We start from the raw sequence: 21,572 nt of genomic DNA, 5'->3' as shown, positions 1-21,572 counted from the left end.
TCCGATCCACATCTAAGCAAAACATTCCAGGACATATTTTGGAGTACAGGCAGCTGAGTTAAAAAAAACATGTTCTAAAAAACCAAGTGCATGAGGGGAATAGCAGTATTGAGAGGAATGGTGTGCTTACATCGCCGCCTTCTTCCACTCAACAGCCAGCATTGGAACTGTCTCAACTCATAGTCTACAGAAGCGAACAGCATTCTGAAAACATGCAGCTCATTTCTTTTCCAATCTGTTTGATGTGCTTACTCCTTGATCATGTATTTCTAGTGTTACAATTATTGTCACTATTTTTACACTTATGGCTTGTGACATATTTCAAGTTCTTTATTTTTTTCAAATACATTCGGTATGTACGCCGACCTCGGTGTACATGCTAAATTATGAACAGAATCATGTCAGAAGAAAAAAGAGCATTGAAAGAACAGGCGATCTGAATAGTTTACAGCGGAGCCTGTCAACAACGAAAAAAAAAAAAGCTTTAAGCAGGATTGATGGCACATAGAAAGGAGCAACCTGTCACAATAATACATGACGATAAACATGATAATGAGATCTTCTTTTGATAACACAAGTAAACTTAACGATTGTTCAAGTTTTCTTCGTACTGCTGCATCAAGTGCGTTACCATTTTGGTGTATATATGCTCCTCCGCTCAGTAATGTACGAAATTAACAAAATAATACAAGTTATGTAATCAGTGTCATGTTTCGACGCCACAGCGAACTAAATCTTCCGCTTGAAGTAAAATCAGTCATGTGGCATTTAGAGACTTCCATTTTATATTTTAGCGACACCTGCATTATTTGCTCGAATCGTTTCCACTGCGGGTGGTGAGGTATACACGTACTTGCGATGAATGCGAATGCACAGTGGTGCGTACTCCCCTGCTTAGGTTTTCCGCAAGGCCTCTGCTTACGTGGTACTGCACGTTTCACAGGCTAACATGTGGTTGCTTAAGCAACACTCAAGTGAAACAATAAATTAGTATTTAACTGATACATTGTCCTCTGATAACAAGTGTCACCACCAATGTCACCACCATAGGTTCATAATAGATGAGATAATCAATGTCAGAAGTCTCCCTCTTAAATTTGCCGCCGAAAGCTCCGATGTTACATCACGTGTTTCAAGGCGTTTTTTTTTTCTCGTATTTTGGCTACATTGGCTTAACCAAATTTCCTGTAACTTGCTACGTTACGCCTCTGGCTCGGTTAAAATACAATGCTCTTCATTTTTACTGATCAGCAGCTACTTAGGCTCTAGTCAGGGCGACTGGTGCTGGAACCTCAAGGTGACGTCACCACCCGAATTTTTACAGTGGTGCTGTTTCACCTTTTCCTTCCGCCGGTCCGCATGGCCACTGCGTCTAGCCCGTGCAACGCAATAACTGAGCCGGCGCGCTCCCTTCGTCTTCAGCTTCATCTTAGGATTGATTATACGTAAAGGGATCGCGCTTGGCGACGTACATTATGGAAATGAGGACAGTACAAGTGCGTTTTTATGTATCGCCTAGTAATTTGGTGGTCTTAACGACTGTGGCCAGCAAACCCATGGAGGCTGACACGATGGATGTGCAATGTAGGTTTTAAATGCGAAGCATTTCTTAGCGAACCTCGGGCACTTTGAGCGTTTCTATCTACGTATCTATCTATCTATCTATCTATCTATCTATATATCTATCTATCTAGCCGCCTACGTCTGGCTGCTCTCACGGTAGCCTCCTTAACCCAGTGTAGACCAAAATTGGCATGGGAGGGTAAGAGGATTTGACGAATATGATTGTCGGGTCATGACATGAATAACATGAAAATCCTGTCGCGTACTTCGTCAAACCCTTTCCACTAGACACGTGTGGCACATACCCGTTTCCCCCGGGGCGCGTTGTACGGGTATGAGCCAGAGGTGATTGACAGTTTATATCTACCCAGGAACAGCAAGAACAGACATTGGTAACTTAAATGCGAGAGCGTTAAGAAAAACCAACATCGGCAGCGTTGACTTGGCGAATGGAAAGAATGAAAATTAGGATCCGAGCAGGAATCGAACCCAAGCATTCTGAGTGGCAATCACGTATTCTACCACTGAGCCACGCCAGGTCTATAAACTGGTTTGGAAAAACAAACTACGCAGGCGTAATATCGGTGCAACGTCAATTGTAGTTGTGGTGCATGCTATCTAATTTTGCAAGAAATCAATTAGCACTACATGATACTCCTACGATGTGTACTCCTACGATACATGCGTCATATCATATTAACGTGTGTAGTTCCAGTGTTGGCTCCGCTTTTATAGCAGTCTAATAAACATTACATTTGTAATAATATCTGGGGTTTAACATCCCAAAACCAAGATATGATTATGAGAGACGCCGTAGTGAAGGGCTCCGGAAATTTCGACCACCTGGGGTTCTTTAACGTGCACCTAAATCTAAGCACACGGGCCTCAAACATTTTCGCCTTCATCGAAAATGCAGCCGCCGCAGCCGGGATTCGATCCCGCGACCTTCGGGTCAGCAGTCGAGCGCCATAACATTACATTTGTATTCCTATGATTCAGCAAGATATATTGAAGCATTGCTCGACCCCGGAGGAATACATTAACGAAAGTTACATATGATATCCACATCACCGCACCGTAAAGTGCTCTTTGTCCGCCAGAATGACGCAGTGTCCTCTTCATTACTTACGAGGCTGGGCTACGGCTTCATGCTGACCGAGGATGATGCCAGATTGGTTGGCAGCCGCTTTGTAGACTAGGCAACGTAGGCCACATACGCCCAGCTAGTCCACGAATACGACAAACGCCATCCACTGATGTTGGTCTACGTAGCACTATCCAGACCTACCAGCATCGACGGCCAATACCTCACCAACGCGAAGGGTGGCTTCAGGTTCTGACATGTCGCCGGCTCTATTGACTCAGAATTTGTCGACGAAATGACCGAGGCATCCACGAATTCCAACAGCTCTACTATACCACATACTTCACTACACATGGACACCTCGTCACCGCGATCACGACCGGATCCTATAAGCAATGTATACGTGCCAAGGATACCAGTGAGAAAAATCTAATTAGCAATAAAAAAGTGGCTACTTGACATTTATGAGGGGAATATCGACTGACGGACAGACCATAATAATTTCAGGCGAAAGGCACAATCTAAAACGTGGCAGTTTGCATGAGCAGTGCGTATTATTTTCGGGAGCACCTTAAAATGCCAAGGTCCATACACTGGAACCTCCATGATGACGTCTCAGTTATCTACTTTCCCCATTGTCAGCGGCACATCAATGTTGGCCTTTACTAGCATAATTCGCACACGAAGTTGAAAGACCACAAGGACAGAAAAGGTAGTAATTGCAAGAAGGACAGCTTTAAAAGTAGTTAGGACCTTAACTGGGCTGAATCTGTAACTGGCGGGCAGTAATCAAGGTAATTCAGCGCCCCATTTCTGTTTATAATTACTTTATTTTGTCTATTAAAGGCTAAACGCCCTTTTCCTATCAATATGGCCTTCAATCTATGCTTACGCTGCATAGCTCAGGGATCATAATTAGTTTCTGAACTAATGGTAGTGCTGTAAATGGAGTAGGGCCTTTGGAGGAAAAAATATTGAAGGTACGCAAACATTTTACCAGTTTAGTAATATTACCGCGTCTGAACTGAGTGTCAGTGTCTGACACTGTCACTCAGTTGTGTGTAGTCGCATGAGTGTTTTCGCATGAGTGTCTAGTCCAGACACTCATGAGAAAAATCTATTTTTTCTTTGCAGTAAAATTAGGTCCCTATGAAGCAATGTTGTAAAAGCTAACCACCTAACTTTCCTCCTCTGCGGTATTGGGCCATAGACGCATCTTCGAACATGGGCATATTTAAATTCAAAAAAACATTCAATAGATCCCATGCCTTGTGCGAATCGGTTTCATGCGAAACAGTCTGCACACAGCGAGGAGTATGCCGAAACAGTCTAGAATGTTCTCGCCTTCTAACAGCCTTCGTTTGATGCACGCGTCACAAGGCTCGATATACTCTCGTATTATGCAGACTTTCTCTTTACTTGAAGCGAAGAAAGTTCCATTACCACCATAAATTCGCTCGCTGCTTGCCTTTCCCAATCAAACAGAGCCGCTCTTCCGACGGTTCGTTGACCTTTTCCGCACAGAACACACTTCCTTTGACAGCTATTTACATTTCGTTTCCTTTTGTGTCTTGTCGAGTAACTTGGCGCTTTAATCTTATTCGAGCCAGAGCCACAAAATATTCGATTTGAGTTTCACAGTTATTAGATTAAACGGGTTGCCCGGTTCGTCTAAAGTCTTCGTCACGACTTGGATATTTTGACGAAATCCCATTCGCAGTGTTCGGTGTCATGCCGAACTCTTGCACCATTGGACATCGAATTCAGGCACAACGGCTAATTGCAAAAAAAAAGTATGGGTCGCTTCAATTGACTTAAGGTCCCGAAGGCATCAGTTTTAGCTTAACGTCGCGGTGGCCTCAGTTTTTGCAAGACCATTGCCAACCATTCAAGAACGAATGCGACACCTTCACTCTTTCCAGGCTGCTTATGAGTCGGTGCTCGCCGCCACACCATCTGCTTCACTCTCGCTATAGCTTAGCTTCGCCTTTGCTCTCCTCCTCTCTACACATCTTCGCCTTCTTTAAGTGGCTACCCTTTCTCTCCCCGAGTCAACTCGCTACACTAGGCTTCCGTCTCACCCGGTTCGCTTTTGCCAGTGCTCTCCCTCTCGTAAGGATTCGCTGTCGGAGCTGGGCTAGAAAGTGTGGACGACGAATCGCCGGGTATTCAGCTCAGCCTTGAATAGTTCCGCTCTTAAATTATTACTTCCATTCTTTTACTTTACAACTAGACTGTAAAATAGACATTCGGACAATAAACAGATTGAAATACGGGACATATGAACAGAAAATGAATGAACGCATATCGGCAATAAAACGAAAATGTAGTGGCCACGTAAATACGTTCTTTAAATAGCCTAGTGGTTTATATTACGTAACAAGTAAAAATCTTATGCGAGTACGGCAGTATTCAGAAAACTACGGTGTTTAAAGAGACCGTGCCAGTTTGAAGAGACCTTCACCAGAAAATGTGTTAAAGGGGTACTGACACGAAAATTTTCAGTTATCATTTTCTTGCGTCAAACGAAAGGCCAAGCCCTGAAGAGCCTAGAAAAGGTATTGCTCAACGTGAGTGCACCCTGAAGTAATTACACTATGTTTTTAAGAGAAAGTTTCGGTTCCTACTGCATCCTGACGTCACAACACGGTATGAGCTTCTCGTCACGTGCTCACACAGTATATAGTGGCGTTTCCGCGGCCGCTCTGCACCGTGGCTCCGTTGCTGGCGCACAAGCGGCCATTTTGAATATTTTGGTGACGCACAAGCGGCCATCTTGGAAGTTTTGGTGCCTGACATCATCACAACTAACTAGACTGCTGCGTGAAGTCACCACAATTAGTATTGTAGCCTGACGTCAAGCTAGTGTCGATGTCGGTAGGAGCGCCTTGGAAAAAATAACTAATATCCAAATAAAATATCTTAACAGCATTTACTGAGCTTCATACTTGCTCACAGCCGTCTCTACATACAACAGCTTTGTATGGCAGAGTAAACTCGCCTTCGAAAAAAGGTGTCAGTACCCCTTTAAATACCACGAAGCATGAATGCTCGCTTTGTCCTTATGTTGGCGAAGAAAAACGCTAAAAGTTATGCGTGAAAAAATGACTTTTCATACGAACCTAAATAGGCCGTGCTATTGTCAATCGGCCGAACTCAATGTTTTTTTGTTTTTTTTTTCATTTCACTGGTGTGTCTATATGTTCAAAAGAATTGGAGTTTTAAATAAATGTCCGTCGATGTTGAATAGCATTCTTCCAGCCTTACCCTTTACATATCAGGTAGTTTGTGTCCTAATTTTCTATTTGTGTCCTATTCATTTGATAAATATATAGGTCACTGAGGAATAAAATAATCTTGCAGCACCCTTTGTTTGTCGCTGTAATATCTATCCTTTCTTTCTTTTGTGTACCAAATAAAAATACGCCAAGTTATTGCACTTCAAGTTTTGCTGAACAAGGTGTTAGGAAAACGACCTAAAACGCCGGGGAACGGTTGCCCTTTAAAGCTGCTGCCCTTCAAGCTGCTTCAAAGCTAACACTGTACTTTCGTCTTTTCACCAGAATTCACGGTGCTAAAACGTCAGAGTTGGCTTCTGCACTTCCAGAATGAGCCACTTCTAGGCTTTTGAACAGAGTTTTCTTGTGCACAGAGGGTGGAAGAGGGCGGATAGAGCGCGACTGAACAGAAACGACGTTGACGTGCATGTGTGCTATCGCATTCCTTCCGGCTGCCTGTCTTCCGCATTCCTTGTGCACGTTACACGAAGTTTAGAAAATGCGTTCTTTGTTTTTTTGCTTTTATTGCTACTTTCTGTTCCCTACAGACTTTGTCAAGGACAGGCACATGTTGTTCCTGGTCTCTAACTCCATTTCCGCGTAGATTTCTTTTTGTTTGATGCACAAGATATTCCGCAACCAATGTTCATAACGTTGGTGTTGCTTACCTAATCAACTGTGCCGCAAACCTCTATGGGCCCCTAATGGGGTTGCTATAAAAATTTAAGGGCAAGGTAATTGCAGATTCAAAATTGCACAATAAAGATGAACTTGAAGTGTGCTGTGCAGAGATAATTAATTTACACAAAAAGCGCAATTACAAAAACAAGCAATAAATATACATGTATACACGTGTAAACAAAATTTTAACAGTAATTAATACAGCACGGTGACCGATTTGTTTATTACTTCTCACTGACAACGAAGCTAATGTGTTGGAGAATCCTATAATAGAGGCTTCAGAAGATACACATATAACATATACAAAAAAACTCCAATAGCTTGTAAAGCGGTCTTTGAAAGGGGTTTTCTCGTTTCAGGAAATCACCCATGGGTCACGAAGAAATGATCGATTCTTTCTGCCTCACAAGATAAGCACAGTGGTGAGGAAACCTAACGAGGCCTGCGTTGGTATACATTTGTCCAATATGCAGGGCACCGTCACCTCGTGGTGGACGCTTCTGGTTTTCGAGTTTGGTAAAATCTCCGCGAGTGGTATAAGAGGTCACGGTAGAGTTATTCAGTGGTGGTTGTCAATGTCCACTCTAATAATGCTTCAACGACGATAAGTCTACGATACCGACGAGCCATGACACAAACGGACAAACGAAAGCTTGCGCTATCGAATAAGTGCAGTTAAATTTAGTAGTAGTGCTGCGTGGCCATACGCCTACTTTTTAGAGCGTTTTTTCTTCTTTTTAATGCATATCCCGTACTCATCGTGTAAGTCATTGTACCGATACATGGTCATTGAACTGGTACTGGTACAAGCACATTTTCCTTCCATTCATCGTGCAGCAGGTGTAGAGACAGATGATTTAAAACCGGTAACGAGAGTTCTTTCGTCTGAGTCCCTTGTACTGAAGCCAAAGCTTAGGACGGCGCAAAAATTGGGGAGCGGTGAAGCATGTAAGGAAGGGAGTTTCATCTCCACTAACGTGAAACCTGTGGAGGGGCGAATCATACAATGCGTACAGGTGTTTCCCACAGCAAAATCACGGCTAATTAGCAATGAGAGATACAGAGAGATTGTACACACAGACCCGCAGTCCATATTTAGTTAACGTGGACGCTGCGAATCTTTATTGTTCAACTAGGTACAAGAGGAAATCTCCCACCGGCACTACATTGCAGGTCAAGATTCAGTGCCTATGTGTAAGCGGTGGCCGGTGGACGGTTGCACAGCGCCAGCAGTCGGTTTTTTCAATCTCTAGCGGGTGAGGGCCCATTCGCGTTCGTTGCGCGCTGGTAGTTCAGCGTTTATCACAGAAAGAGCGTTTCCATAGTCAGCGTGCGCCGTTCCTCTCTCTCGCCACACGGCTAGCGCTGAGGCGGTGGCGTCCTCTTGCGCTCAAGCAAATGGACCGTCCCGACAGCAGACGACGATGCACGCCGCGAAAGCAGACGACGATGCACGATGCACGCCGACAGGCCGAGACACTAAGGTGCTTCGCCCCTAAAAGCAAGGAGTCTATCGCAAGACGTATGCAATCTGCTGGGAGGCACTCATAATCATCATCATCACCACCACTACCATCATCATCATCATCGGCCTGTCTACGCCCAATGCAGGGCAAAGGCCTCTCCCATGTTCCGCCAATCCCCCCGGTCCTGTGCTTTCTGCTGCCACATTATACCGGCAAACTTCTTATTCTCATCTACCCGCCTAATTTCCTGTCTCCCCCTCACACGTTTGCCATCTCTTGGAATCCAGTCAGTTACCCTTAATGACCAGCGGTTATCCTGCCGACGTGCTACGTGCCCGGCCCATATCCATTTCTTCTTCTTGATTTCAACTATGATGTCCTTAACTCCCGTTTGTTCCCTGACCCACTCTGCTCTCTTCCTGTCTCTTAAGGTTACACCTATCATTTTCCTTTCCATCGCTCGCTGCGTCGTCCTCAATTTAAGTTGAACCCTCTTTGTAAGTCTCCAGGTTTCTGCTCCGTAGGTAAGTACCGGTAAGATGCAGCTGTTATATACCTTCCTCTTGAGGGATAGTGGTAGATTACCACTCATGATTTGATAATGCTTGCCAAATGAGCCCCAACCCATCCTTTTTCTTCTAGTTATTTCACTCTCATGGTTCGGCTCCGCGGTTACTACCTGTCCTAAGTAGACGTACTCCTTTACAACTTCCAGTGTCTCGCCACCAATCGCAAAGCGCTGTTCTCTGCCAAGATTGTTCCACATTACTTTAGTTTTCTGCATATTAATTTTCAGACCTAGCCTTCCACTTTCCCTATGCAATTCAGTAATCACGAGCTGTAGTTCGTCTCCCACGTTACTCATCAATGCAATGTCATCAGCGAATCGCAGGTTACTGAGATACTCTCCATTAACCCTTACCCCTAATTCTTCCCAGTCTAGGGCCCTGAAAACCTCCTGTAAGCACGTGGTGAATAGCATTGGAGAGATCGTGTCTCCCTGCCGTACGCCCTTCTTTATTGGGATTCTGTCGCTTTCTTTATGGAGGACAATAATGGCTGTGGATCCGCTGTAGATTTCTTCCATTATGTTTATATAGGCTTCGTCGATTCCCTGATTCCGCAGTGCCTGCATGACTGCCGATGTCTCCACCGAATCAAATGCCTTGTCGCAATCTATGAAGGCTATGTACAGGAGTTGGTTGTATTCCGCGCATTTCTCTATCACCTGATTGATAGCATGAATATGGTCTATTGTTGAGAAGCCTGTACGAAATCCTGCCTGGTCCTTTGGTTGATTGAACTCATGGTAAGCCAATATCCTCTTATTAAATGAGGTAGTCGCACACGGCTGTATACATTCATAGATGATAATCACCTCCTTGTACATATTTGAACTTAAGATTTGTGAAATATTGATAGACATGTTTTTTCACTTGAGGATAAGAGACTATAGCTTGCACAGAACGCTGTTCGTTGCGACGAAACTGTCGTACACGCACACTGAAAAAAAAAGAACAAGAAATACTTGCCACTGTAGCAGCTTCAAGTTCTCTATTTTCTTCAAGAATGAGATGCGCGTCAGAAGCACTCTTGTTTCCGTGCAGCTTAACAAAAGGTAAAGCAGCCCCGCCGTAAACATTATCATTCTGCCAGTGACAGTTTACACCACTAGGTGTTTGGCACAACGTAGCGCGAATGGACTGAGATAAAGAACGGAAGGAAGTCGAGATATCCTATTCCGTGAAAGGTGGTTTTGATAGGATTGGCAGGAAGAAAACTCGGCTCGTGAAGACATCCTTGTATTCTTGAATCGATATCTCTATGCGCCAATGCGCACATGTTGACTGCGTTGCATATGCACAGCTTTGTATATTTACGAAGGCTTCGCACACAAAGCAAAGCTTGTTTTACATGTGCCCACCTCCCTAGAAATCCTAAAGATGCTTTCTCATGGAGAATATGATCAAAATGCTTTTTGCCCGTTTATTCAAGCGTAGCATCGTGCAAACGTCTCTTCGCAAAACGTTTGCAAGAACATCGTGCCCGCGATAAAGTCCTTCGAGTGGTAGAAACGCGGTTATGAACAAGGTAACAGTGCCATGAAACAGAACAACGATGTGGTTTTGGCAACCATGACTAAGTTTTGTATCATTGACGTTTGCGTAGGACGGCATAGTTGTAGGCGTTGTAGGTTATGCTTTATTTATTTCGGCAAATGTCATATTTTCTGCTTCAATTACTCTTTTAACGCCATGAAAAATACTGCAACTCGCATGGATGTGAGAAGATGAGTACGGCTGACGCAAAATCAACGTATTGTACAACTCAGGTAAAAAAAATATGAATGTAAATGTTTGTGGCTGGATGAAAACAACTTAAGGGTGCAAACTGTACATAATGTTGTCAGTAGGATGCGGTGAGGTATATGGTTTCTTTATCTCTGTTTGAGTAACAACAATTTTTTTCATGCGACCGAACCGAACGTGTAAATAGCTATGCATTATTTGTCGACACCACTGCGAAATGCGTACTATTGGAAATCTAAATTGGAGAGAGTATTGGACATTTGAAGCTGATGAAATAGCTTCGTGGCTGAGCAAGCTGGATTTCCGTTAAATGTCCAACAGATTTACGCTCTCCGAATATAACTTCAGCTGCACAATTCACGTTGATCTACTAACGACACATCGCTTCCAACTCAGAAGGTATCAAAAGTGTGCACGATTGGCAAAAACTGAAAGAGACATCGAGCAAGGCGGAGCAGTTTTTTTTACTGTAACGTTTCGGCCTTGTTGGCAGTCTTGTTGAATATAAACGGCTTTCTGCATATGTAGACCAAAAAAAAAAAACAAACGTAGTGAACACGCTATTTGAATGCTATCAAAGCTAAACCAGAAATCTTTGATGTGGAAGTAAACCCGCTCAAACCGTCACGGAAGTACGAGCACGCCACCCTAATACGAGTACGTGTGTTAGAACATGCTTAACGAAATAAGCATCAAAACTACAAAATATATCAACAAATTGCCGCGTTTCTAATTAATTACGCAAGTAGTTTGCAGAGCCTATAGGCGAGGCCTTCCAATTAGGATGGCGCAGATTTCGCAAACCCTATAAAACCTGTCACAGTTCACCTGTCTTGGTACTTGTGACTAGCTAAAGCAAACTGCTGTGGCGCAAGAAAAAGAAAGAAATGCCGAAGCGTGCACGAAGTCGCGCAAGGCTTCAAACAGCGAGACTGGGCGATTCTGAAGTCTAGTCTTGTCGCTTCTAGGTTGTTGCGAGGCTTTAGCTAGGTTAGTCACGACACGGATGTCCAAACTCCAGAACCGAGCGTTCGCAACTTTCATAGATCTACGCGCACGTCTTCGTTGACGTAGGACTTCCAGGGCTTCGGGCTGTTCTCGCCTCTGCAGCTCCCTAGTATGGCAGCTCCGTACTAGTCATGTCAAATCTTTCTATCGTTTTATGCCTATTTCGATTATTTCCTTCTCTTTTTCTCTCTCTTTTTCTGTCTATACTCGTCTCTCTTTCTCTTATTCAACCAGTGGTGAGTAGCCCCTCCTCACGTTCAGTTCCCTTTCCCACCCCCTTGTTACATTACACTATACAATGCTATGCCATGCTCTGCCAGCGTGTTTGGATAGCCGAGCGATTATGACGCTCGCCTTTAGATTGATGGTACGCGGATTCGAATCCCGCCTTGTGAAGAACTTCTTTCGGCAAAAGTATTTTCTCGTTCTCATTCTTTATATCTTTTTTTTCTGTCTCCCTGCTTGTTTCTCATTGTTTATTTATTTATTTATTTATTTATTTATTTATTTATTTATTTATTTATTTATTTATTTCTCTGTATTCGTTCTCAGGGTTATTACAGGCCACGCCGTAGCGGTGAGTAGTGGGATCTGCCCAATTTATGTGGCACGTGCCCGTTCATGATGATGATAGTTTTGTGATATGCCGCACATGAAGGCTAGCTTAAACAGCGAACTCTTTAAAAATGATACCGGGACTTGCTTATACGAGGGAAAATGCATAATGAATAAAGAGCGGCCGCGCGATTCGTTCCGCTGCGGTATTGAGGGCAACTATTTCAAATTAAACCAGCTGGTTCTAGCAGAGAAATGTGCGTCAAGAGTAGCAAACCAGAAGAGGTTTCGAAAACAACGGCATCTCAGAAATCACCACCGCAATCTCTTCATCATCAGCACCCTGGCCTTGCAGATGTAGCATAGCTAAATTTCTCAAAACATATTTCTTCTTTCACAGTTGTGAGGTGATCGATCAAGCTTGAATGACCTTTGTCTGAAAAACTTTTCTTGCCTCGTTCTACTCTCCAGTGCCGTTCAGTCTGCGGGACGTTGATAAATTCGGAGCTTAAATTGAGGTTTAGTACATATGCTATGTTCTCAAACAAGTTATGATGCTACGACAACTAAAAAAGGAGAGACAAACACGTTACTTATGCTAGATGTTCACCTCGGTTTTGTGTGCTCTTCGAGTTTGTGTACCGGAGTGCAAATTTCATAAAACAGAAAAAGGTATGCGTGATGTGGACAGGTAGTAAAAACCACCAAATTGGCTGTTACAATGAAGGGGCATGAGTTTTGACGCTTTTGTAGTTACCCACTGCTTTCTTAATGAGAACTAACAGACAATAATGCCAGTATTTCCTTGGTGTTATTGTCTGTTAGTTCTCATTAATATTGTGTCTAACAAAGAAAAACGAGCCCTTAAAGTCGCCTTCCTTCCTCCACTGCTTTCTTGATTTTTATAGGAGCTAATCATACGACATTCTTATTTGCACTTCATTGAGAAAATGTTTACGCATACGACCAATAATTGCTGACTTCAGGAGTGTCTCGCGCCTCTTGGCGCATTCCTTCTCTCTCAAAACTAGCATTCATCAATCTTGCGCACACTTACATTGCTTCATTTAGGGTAGATGAGTCGAAATAACGTGCACATGCATTTCGTGACCTGCAGGTGCCATAAATAGCATCGCGAAAAGCAGTGGGGCGCAATAAGGACTGATACTGTCGTTGTGGGCAAGGGGTACTATAAGTGAGTCATAATAGCTTTATACTGATAAATACAATGATGAAGGCTATGTTTATTGTGTGGGTACATAGAGTGAGCGGAGACCACTCATAAATACATAATAGCAATTGCCAGAGCGTAAACGTTCCCGATTTTGTCGGCAGAACGGTCCACTACGCTGTACATTAAACCGCCATTCTGTGATCACTGTCACATGAAATAACATCTTCGTGCTAGTTCACTTGAGCTAGTCCTTAACTATGAAAGCGGTGGCATCCGAACTCATAGAGACAATTAATCATCGATTCTTGTAAGTGTAGCAAATTTTATCCCACTTTGCTTGTGCGGTGCCACCACAAAATTCGCGGCCTATTGGTTGTGCTTTCTGCAACGCCTGTAACTTCGAGCTAGGTTTTCCCCCTCGCATCTGGACCAAAGTGTGAAGAAACAATACAGAAGCAAGAAATGATAGTAGTGGCTATGCCCAGCGGTATCATAAACTGCTATAGAACATTGAACGGTTGGTAATAACAGTTCGGCATCATTGGCTGAGCCTTCGTTAACAACCCAGGGGCCCGCTGCAGATTTTATGACGGTATAGCTCTGTGCCGTAGCTGCAGCAGGGTTGTCTATCGGTATCGAGTACAGCAACAACTGTGTCCATTTTCAGCCGCGCACTGTATGACATGTCGATCGTTAGCAAAGGCGCCGAAGATAAGCCTCATAGTGCGCGGTGTCCGCCATGTTCGGATAACGAAACTGCGACCCACCATTTTCGGCAGGCGTAATGACATCGTCCAGCCGAGAAGGCAGAGAACATTCAAGATAATATCCGAATAGGCGAATATATTTGTTTATTTTGTTGCTGGTGCTTTAACATTATTTGTTGACCACGTGGAGTTTTGGACCACGGTAAACAAAGAATATAATTTGCAATTGTGCGGGAACAAGTAGCGTTTTTTGCCCACCTATGTATAAAACTCATGTACTCCCAAGACATAACCTAATGAGCCGAACAAACAATAAATCTAAGGAGCGTATAGGGGACGTTACTTCCTTGTTTTAACTGCAGTATGGTAATTATGATATAACTGGGAATGAATTGAATGAAGAATGAACTAGACTTAGATAGGGCCGAACCTACAACCTTCGAGTAAACGCTTCCCTGCTCTACCACTTCAGCTACGGCAACGGTCGTCCTGCCGTCCAATTTATTGATATTTCTATACATGCAAAGCTGGGAGTGTTAGCGCCGCTCGCAAACATGACGGCGAATGTGGAATGCATTTCTTATTATAACTGGCGTCACGTTGCACGTGATCTTACTGCGAGCTGGGAGCTGACCAATATACTCTCATATACTACCTAACGGATCAAGTCTGCCTGAACGAGACCCTCGTTATGAAGGAACGAAAGACAGGGGATTAATAAATGGCAAGTTTCTGTTGTTAGACATTAGCTAACAAAAGCAGCAGATAATAGCTAATAGCTAATAGCAGCAGATAATAGCTAAGGCGTCGCACCCATGTACTTGCGTGACTGCTGCGCTGGGGATTGCGGCTGAAATAATTCTGAAAGATTCTAAAATGATTGGGGCTTTCGACGCGTCACATAACGCGTGAGTACTGCACTACATTTGGTTCAGCCCCATACCATTTTACTCCGCAGCTACGACAAGTTGCTCACAAACACGCAGTGACACTATAAACCCTATATGTAGAGACCGTGTGGTAAAGGAAATGCTTCCATCTTTTCCTCACCATTGCCTGGCTGCTGCTACCTGGATACTGGCGATGTCGGGTGACTCGGGCACTGCTATCATGCTATCAAGCTATCTGTCGACTTCCAAGGATCCACGGGACAGCTGCCTACGACTAGCCTTCGACGTCACGACGACGTTAATGTCACCGCTGCATCCAAAACGGAGCCCCAAGCAACAACGGCTCGGAATTTGGCGGCCAGTAAGTACAGTGGCTGAATCTCGCTTGTTTTCGTTAGAGGTAGGCGTTTGAGCTTTCTAGCATTTTTTGGGGCCTCTGTTGTTTGTTGTGTGTTATGGCTTAATGTGTGATGGGTGTTGATGCGACCACGTATAGCGCGTGGATTGGCTCTTTCCTCGCCCACAGTCAGTGACAATGAGCCCGTTATAGATGCTTCAACTGCGAAGCAAGTCTCGTCCGCCTTTTGTGCCTCAGACCTTGCCTGTTACTATCGGTATCTTTCGCTTTGCTCTTCCTTTGTGCCGGAGATGTCGAGGCTAACCCTGTCCCAAGATTGATGATGTTTCCTCCCTGGTTAACGGATACCACGCTGAAAGCATGGAACTACTGAAAAAATTCAACAAGACATAACCGGGATTGAATCTCGGGTAACGGTTATCGAGAGTGTGTTGGGCGGTATTGCTCAAATAATATTCAACTGCGAGGACGTGATTAACGCAGTAAAAGAAGTCAAGTTGAGCATAGACAGAGCAAATGAACAGTTTGGTGATGTTTTAAAAGAAATGAACCACAGGATGCGCAGAAACAACTTGCCTGTCAAGCGCCTTCCCGGAGCAGAAAATGAAGTGTCGCATTTCGAGTTTTGCACTGTCTTATGCAGGCATGGCGAGCAAATTGTTAGAGAAATTTTAGAGGCAGCCGGAGTTAAGAGGCTGAGTGACAGATGTGTCAGCAGGCGCTACCTTTCCCTCTCAAATAAGGAAGTAAGCTACCTACGGCGCATGCATTTTTAATAGTTTTTACCATGTGCTTTACACAATTGCTATATTTCATTTTAGTTTGTAACGTTTTAGATCTTTTTTATCCCGCTTGTGTGGCTGCCTTGGCTTCTCTGGCTTTACCGTGTTTGCCAGTTGGTTTTAGCATCAATTATACTTTTAGATGCGAAGTATCTTAAGGCGGAGCTCAATCCGGTGGTGGTGGTGGTGGTGTGCGGCGTGACCACCCTTACTGCGCATGCGCATACCCTCTCCACACACCTCTCCACTTACCCTCTCCCCTCCCCTCTCCACTTTCCCTCTCCACTTTCACACTCCCCTCCCCATCTCCCCTCCCTCCCCTCTCCACTTTCCCTCTCCCCCCTCTCCCATACCCCTCTCCCCTCTCCCTTTCCACTCTTCCTCTGAAATGCGGGCTAGACATGCCGAAATTCTCTCCTGCGCAACGCCGCGATGAGCTCGAGCGCATGCGCGTCCCCTCCCCTTCTCCCTCCTCTCCTCCGCTGCCCCCATCTCGCCCGCCTGTCGACCGCGTTCCCCGCTCGCCCTGTGAGAATTAACGGCCGGGCTAGATGGAAGATACGACGCGCGTAGCGTCCCTTTTCGCGTTCCACGACGCGAGGTCGGTAGCATGCCCGACGAACGCCAACGGAACGCGATCGTGCAAGTGCTCCGGCTTCGCATCGCCTCATGGTCCCCTTTAGCGGGAGATGGTGTAATTTTTCACTTATTTCATATCGGGGGCGTACTTTGTGGTGTATGAATTTTTGACTGCGCGGTTACGTACGGTTGATTGTCCTTTTCGTCAAGCAGTTGTCACGTGGTTCTCATCGCTTCTTTTTTGTTATTTTTCTATTGCTTCGACGCGTGCCTAGAAAAAGGCCCAGCGTTCCAAGTAATAAATCACTTGTGAGTTTAGCGCTGTGTGTGTGTGTTCCTTCTTAAGTGTTTCATGTTTCTGCGCTGGTAAATCTATCGGATGGACGGATGCTACGAGCGTCCCCTTTAAAACGGGGCGGTGACATGTCTGCCATCAGGCTCGAAGAAAAAAAAAACTTCCTTGTTTCATGTTGGCCTAATACCTTATCTCCATTGCTTAAATCTATGTTATTATACCAAAACAATATAAATTCACTGTCCATCTCTCTGCCTCTTAAGGCAGAATGGCCTTATTTTTCCCCCATTATTTATTTTTGTTCTTTATCTCTACTTTTCTGCCACCAATACTCTAACCGTCTCTTACTTATTTCTATCGCGGACGTGTTCAGCTTTCCATTGTTGTCCCTAAAACCCAAGGCTTCATGTAGACTCGTGCCCACACGTATACCTGGGTGAACATCGCCACATTCAATCAGTACATGTTCCATCGTTTCCTTAGTTCCCCCTCAGCATGTACATTGTTCTTCTTCGTTACTGAATCTCGCTTTATAACTACGCGTTCTAAGGCAGCCCGACCTTGCTTCAAACAGTAAAGCGCTTCCCCTTGAATTAGCATAAAACCTTTCCCTCCTTATTTCGTTCTTTCCCTTTCGGTAGTTACTCAGAGCCTGCTTCTTTTCCATCGCTGCCATCCAATAAGTCCTCTCCGCCTCTCTGACCTTCCGCTTAATGCTCCTTGTTGCCATATCGCCCGCACTGCTAGCCGTATATTTACTGGTGAGCCTCCTAGTTCTTTTTCTCCACTGCGTGTCAACGCTTTTTCTATACAAATACCTGAAAACCTTCTCTGCCCATCTACTGTTCTTCATTTTCCTCAGCCTCTCTTCGAATCTCATTTTGCTCTGAGCTTCCCTCACTTCAAAGCCTGTCCATCCCATATCACCCTTTACAGCCTCATTTGTCGTCTTCCCGTGAGCGCCCAACGCGAGGCGGCCCACCGTCCTTTGATTTACATCCATTCCTGATTGTACCTCTGACTTCATGCACACTACTGAGTTCCCAAATGTAAGCCCCGGGACCATCACACCCTTCCACAGCCCTCGAAGCACCTCGTACCTATTGTATCCCCATAAAGCTCTGTGCTTCATAATTGCAGCATTCCTCTTTCCCTTTGCTACCGATGCTTTCTCTTGTACCTCCATATATCTGTCCCCCTCATTTACCCATACTCCGAGGTACTTGTATTCGCTTACCCTCGGTATTTTTTGGCCCTGTATAAAGACCACATGGTCTTCGTGATCATTGAATACCATCAATCCACATTTTGTTGCACTAAATCCTAGTCCTAGAGCCTCACATTCCCTTCCGCATATATCTGCCAGTCGCTGTATATCATCTTGACTGTCCGCAAATAAGACAATATCATCAGCATAAAATATACCTGGAAGCTTCTGCTCAACCATCGTGCCGACCTGCTTGTGTGACAAATTAAATCCAATGTTGCTACCTTCTAGCGCTTTTTCCATCCTCACCAAGTACAGCATGAATAACAGCGGGGACAAAGGACATCCCTGTCTCAGCCCCTTGCTAATTTCAACGCTGTCCTTGCTACTTATTCCTTCCCATTCTATACAAACTGTATTTTCTCGGTATATTTCCCTCAAAAGCTGTATACAGTCGTCACCTATGCCCACTTCTTTCAGTATATCCCACAAAATTTCCTGATTAACGTTGTCATACGCCCCGGTAATATCTAGATAAGCTACGTATAAGGGCCTGTTTTCTATTTTCGATATTTCTATACACTGTGTAAGAACAAAGAGATTATCGTCTAACCGCCTGTCAATTCGAAATCCATTCTGAAGTTCTCCCAAAATATCATTTTGTTCTACCCACGCTTCTATTTTTAATTTTACTGCCTGCATCGCCAACCTGTATAGCACCTGTAAATAACGAGGACCCGTGGTCGTAGATCAGGAACACGTCTTTACTGCATGAAGGCTAGCTCCGAATCCTACTTCGTTCTCCTCTTCGTTTCCTACCTGTCCCTACCCCCAAGACTATGACCCACTATTCTATTTTCAACATCCTCCGAGGGAGAGAGGACGAAAACGTTACATCAGTTATTTGCGGCTTCCATTACACACAGCTTTTTCACCGGCCGGTTCACCACGTGGCCCGTAGCCAAACGTACGGAGCAGGCTCTAGCTACCCCGTCTCGGCCGGGATGCAGCGACGTCACTCGCCCAAGTTTCCAGAACATCGGAGCAGTGTTGTCCTCGTTCACTATCACAACGTCGCCTATGTGAATCGGTGAGGAACCTTGTTCTTGGCGGCAGTGCGCTGATCGCAGCTGTAGTAAGTAGGCATGCTTCCATCTTCGCCAAAGCTCTGTGCTGATCCGCTTCCGGTACTGCACTCGTCGTTGTAGCTCAGCGTGAGTTGATGTCTCAGCTGTAACACCCGGCTCCGGCATGGCGATGGCTCGCTTTCCGAGCAGAAAGTGCGCCGGAGTTAAAGGCTGCAATTCATTTGGGTCATCCTCCAGGTAGGTCAGGGGTCTGCTGTTGATGACGGCTTCAACTTCGCATAAAGTGGTCGTGAGGCCCTCTACATCAAGGCTGCTACGCCCCAAGGTCCGCTTCAAAGCGTCTTTCGTAGTGCGGATAAGGCGCTCCCACCATCCACCCCACCAAGGAGCTCGTTCCACAATAAATTTCCACTGTATGCGCGTGGTGGTGGCGTGCTCTTGCAACGCAGGTATGACCGCCTTGAAACTCTGTGCACAAGAGCGAAACGTTAGGGCGTTGTCCGAGTACACCACGGCTGGAACACCTCGCCGCGCAACAAACCGACGAAAAGCGAGAATCGTGGTCGCCGTTGTCATGTCGGAGGTCAGCTCGAGGTGAATAGCTCGTGTCACGGCACATGAAAATATCAGTATGTATGACTTGTTTGAGTTCTCAGTTGTGCGAACGTAAAGTGGCCCGCAATAGTCGATGCCAACAACCGAAAATGCTTGAGCCTCGGTTATTCTCTCTGGTGGCAATGGTGCTACTGGAACAGACACTGCCGTCCATCGTCGTTTTCGGCACGGTAAACACTGCGAAAGCACATTTTTTACTGTCTTCCTGCCCTTCAACACCCAGAATCTTGCTCGTACTTCAGTCAGGGTGAGCTCGATGCCACCATGAAGCGTGCGGACATGAGCAGCCTGAACAATTAGTGTGGTCAACTTGGGTTCGGCGGGCAACAGAATGGGATGCCGGATGTCAGGACTGGCGTTAAGCAGGTCGAGCCTCCCACCGACACGGAGGAGTCCATTCGTATCCAGGAATGGGGCCAGGCGAAGAACCGATGACGTTGATGGCAGCCTTTTCTCTTTCTCAAGAAGTCGTATTTCGGCTCCGAAATACTGATCTTGCACGACTCTAAGCCAATAACGCTCGGCCTCTTCAAGTTCTAAAGTCGTGAGCGTTCCACTGCGGGGAGGGCTCCTTCTCGAAGCGTTGTGGACGAAGCGCTGTACGAAAGCAGTAACGCGCAAAAGCCTATTGAGCGAGCTGAAATCTTCCGCACGCACAATTGAAGTCCTCGATGAAACAAGCGATGGACAGATCGTCGTTGCTGTCTTATAGAGAGGCTCAATGTCTCTGTCGTTCGGAAGTTCATCCAGCTTGAAGCTGGGAATCGGTCCTGGCGTTGAGATCCAAGGGGGACCGTGCCACCATTTATCCGACTCCAGAAACGCTTTAGCAGACACGCCACGGGTGAGTAGATCGGCAGGATTCTCGCCGCTGCTGCAATGCGCCCAGGTGTCGGGATTAGTGAGCTTAGATATCTCGGCCACACGATTGCTGATGAAAAGATCTCGATTTCTTGTTTTTGCTCGGATCCAGTGAAGAGCGACGAGAGAGTCGGTCCAAAAATGAGCGGATGCCTGCTGGAGACGTGGCACGGACCGTACGTACTCCGCTAGCCGTGCTCCACTAACGCAGGCCATCAGCTCCAGTCGAGGCAGGGACATCGTCTTGAGCGGAGCGACGCGACTTCGGCTGATGAGCAATCGTGTGACGCATGCCCCGTCGGCAGAAAGCGCCCGAACGTAGATACACGCACCATAAGCCTTAGGACTGGCATCAGTAAATATGTGCAGTTCAAATGCCAGCTCTACGCTGCAGTCGTGCAGAAACACGTAGCGAGGAACCTGTGCCTGGACATCTGGCAACTCGGTGCACCACGCGTTCCATGCAGCTTGTACTTCATCTGGCAGCGTGTCGTCCCAGGAGTGCTTCCGCTTCCACAGGTCCTGGAAAATTAGCTTTCCTTTCACGGTGAATGGGGAGAGATAACCAAGCGGATCGTAAACGCTGGCTACGGTTTGAAGGATCGTGCGCTTGGTGGCCGGTTTGTTTGCGGCGAAGGAGGCTGCGTTGCGCACTGTCAACGCGATGGTATCGCCTTTACGCTCCCACGGCAGGCCCAAAACCTTCACGAGATGGTCATCTCCTGCTTCAGTTTCAATGGCCACGTTATCTTGAATAAACTGTTGCTTTAGCAGGTCGGAGTTCGATGCCCATTTCCGTAACTCCATGCAGGCGTCAGCGAATATGGCGCGTGTTTCCTGGTATACAGTCATGGCTTGTTCCGCCGTGGACACCCCAAGGATGAGGTCATCCACGTAAAACGCCTTCTCCAGGAGGGACACTGTCACAGGAAATTTTTCCCGACACGACGCTAAATGATGGCGAATCGTGGCGGCAAGCAGAAAGGGACTTGATGCTGCTCCGAAAGGGACCCTAGTCATCCGCCATGCGACAGTGGGTGGGCTGGGCTCTTCCTTGGTTGGCAGTTGCTGA

The sequence above is a fragment of the Rhipicephalus sanguineus genome, chromosome 6 (genome assembly GCF_013339695.2).
Source record: "Rhipicephalus sanguineus isolate Rsan-2018 chromosome 6, BIME_Rsan_1.4, whole genome shotgun sequence".
Taxonomy (NCBI): domain Eukaryota; kingdom Metazoa; phylum Arthropoda; class Arachnida; order Ixodida; family Ixodidae; genus Rhipicephalus; species Rhipicephalus sanguineus.
Note: the sequence above shows the minus strand (reverse complement) of the source record.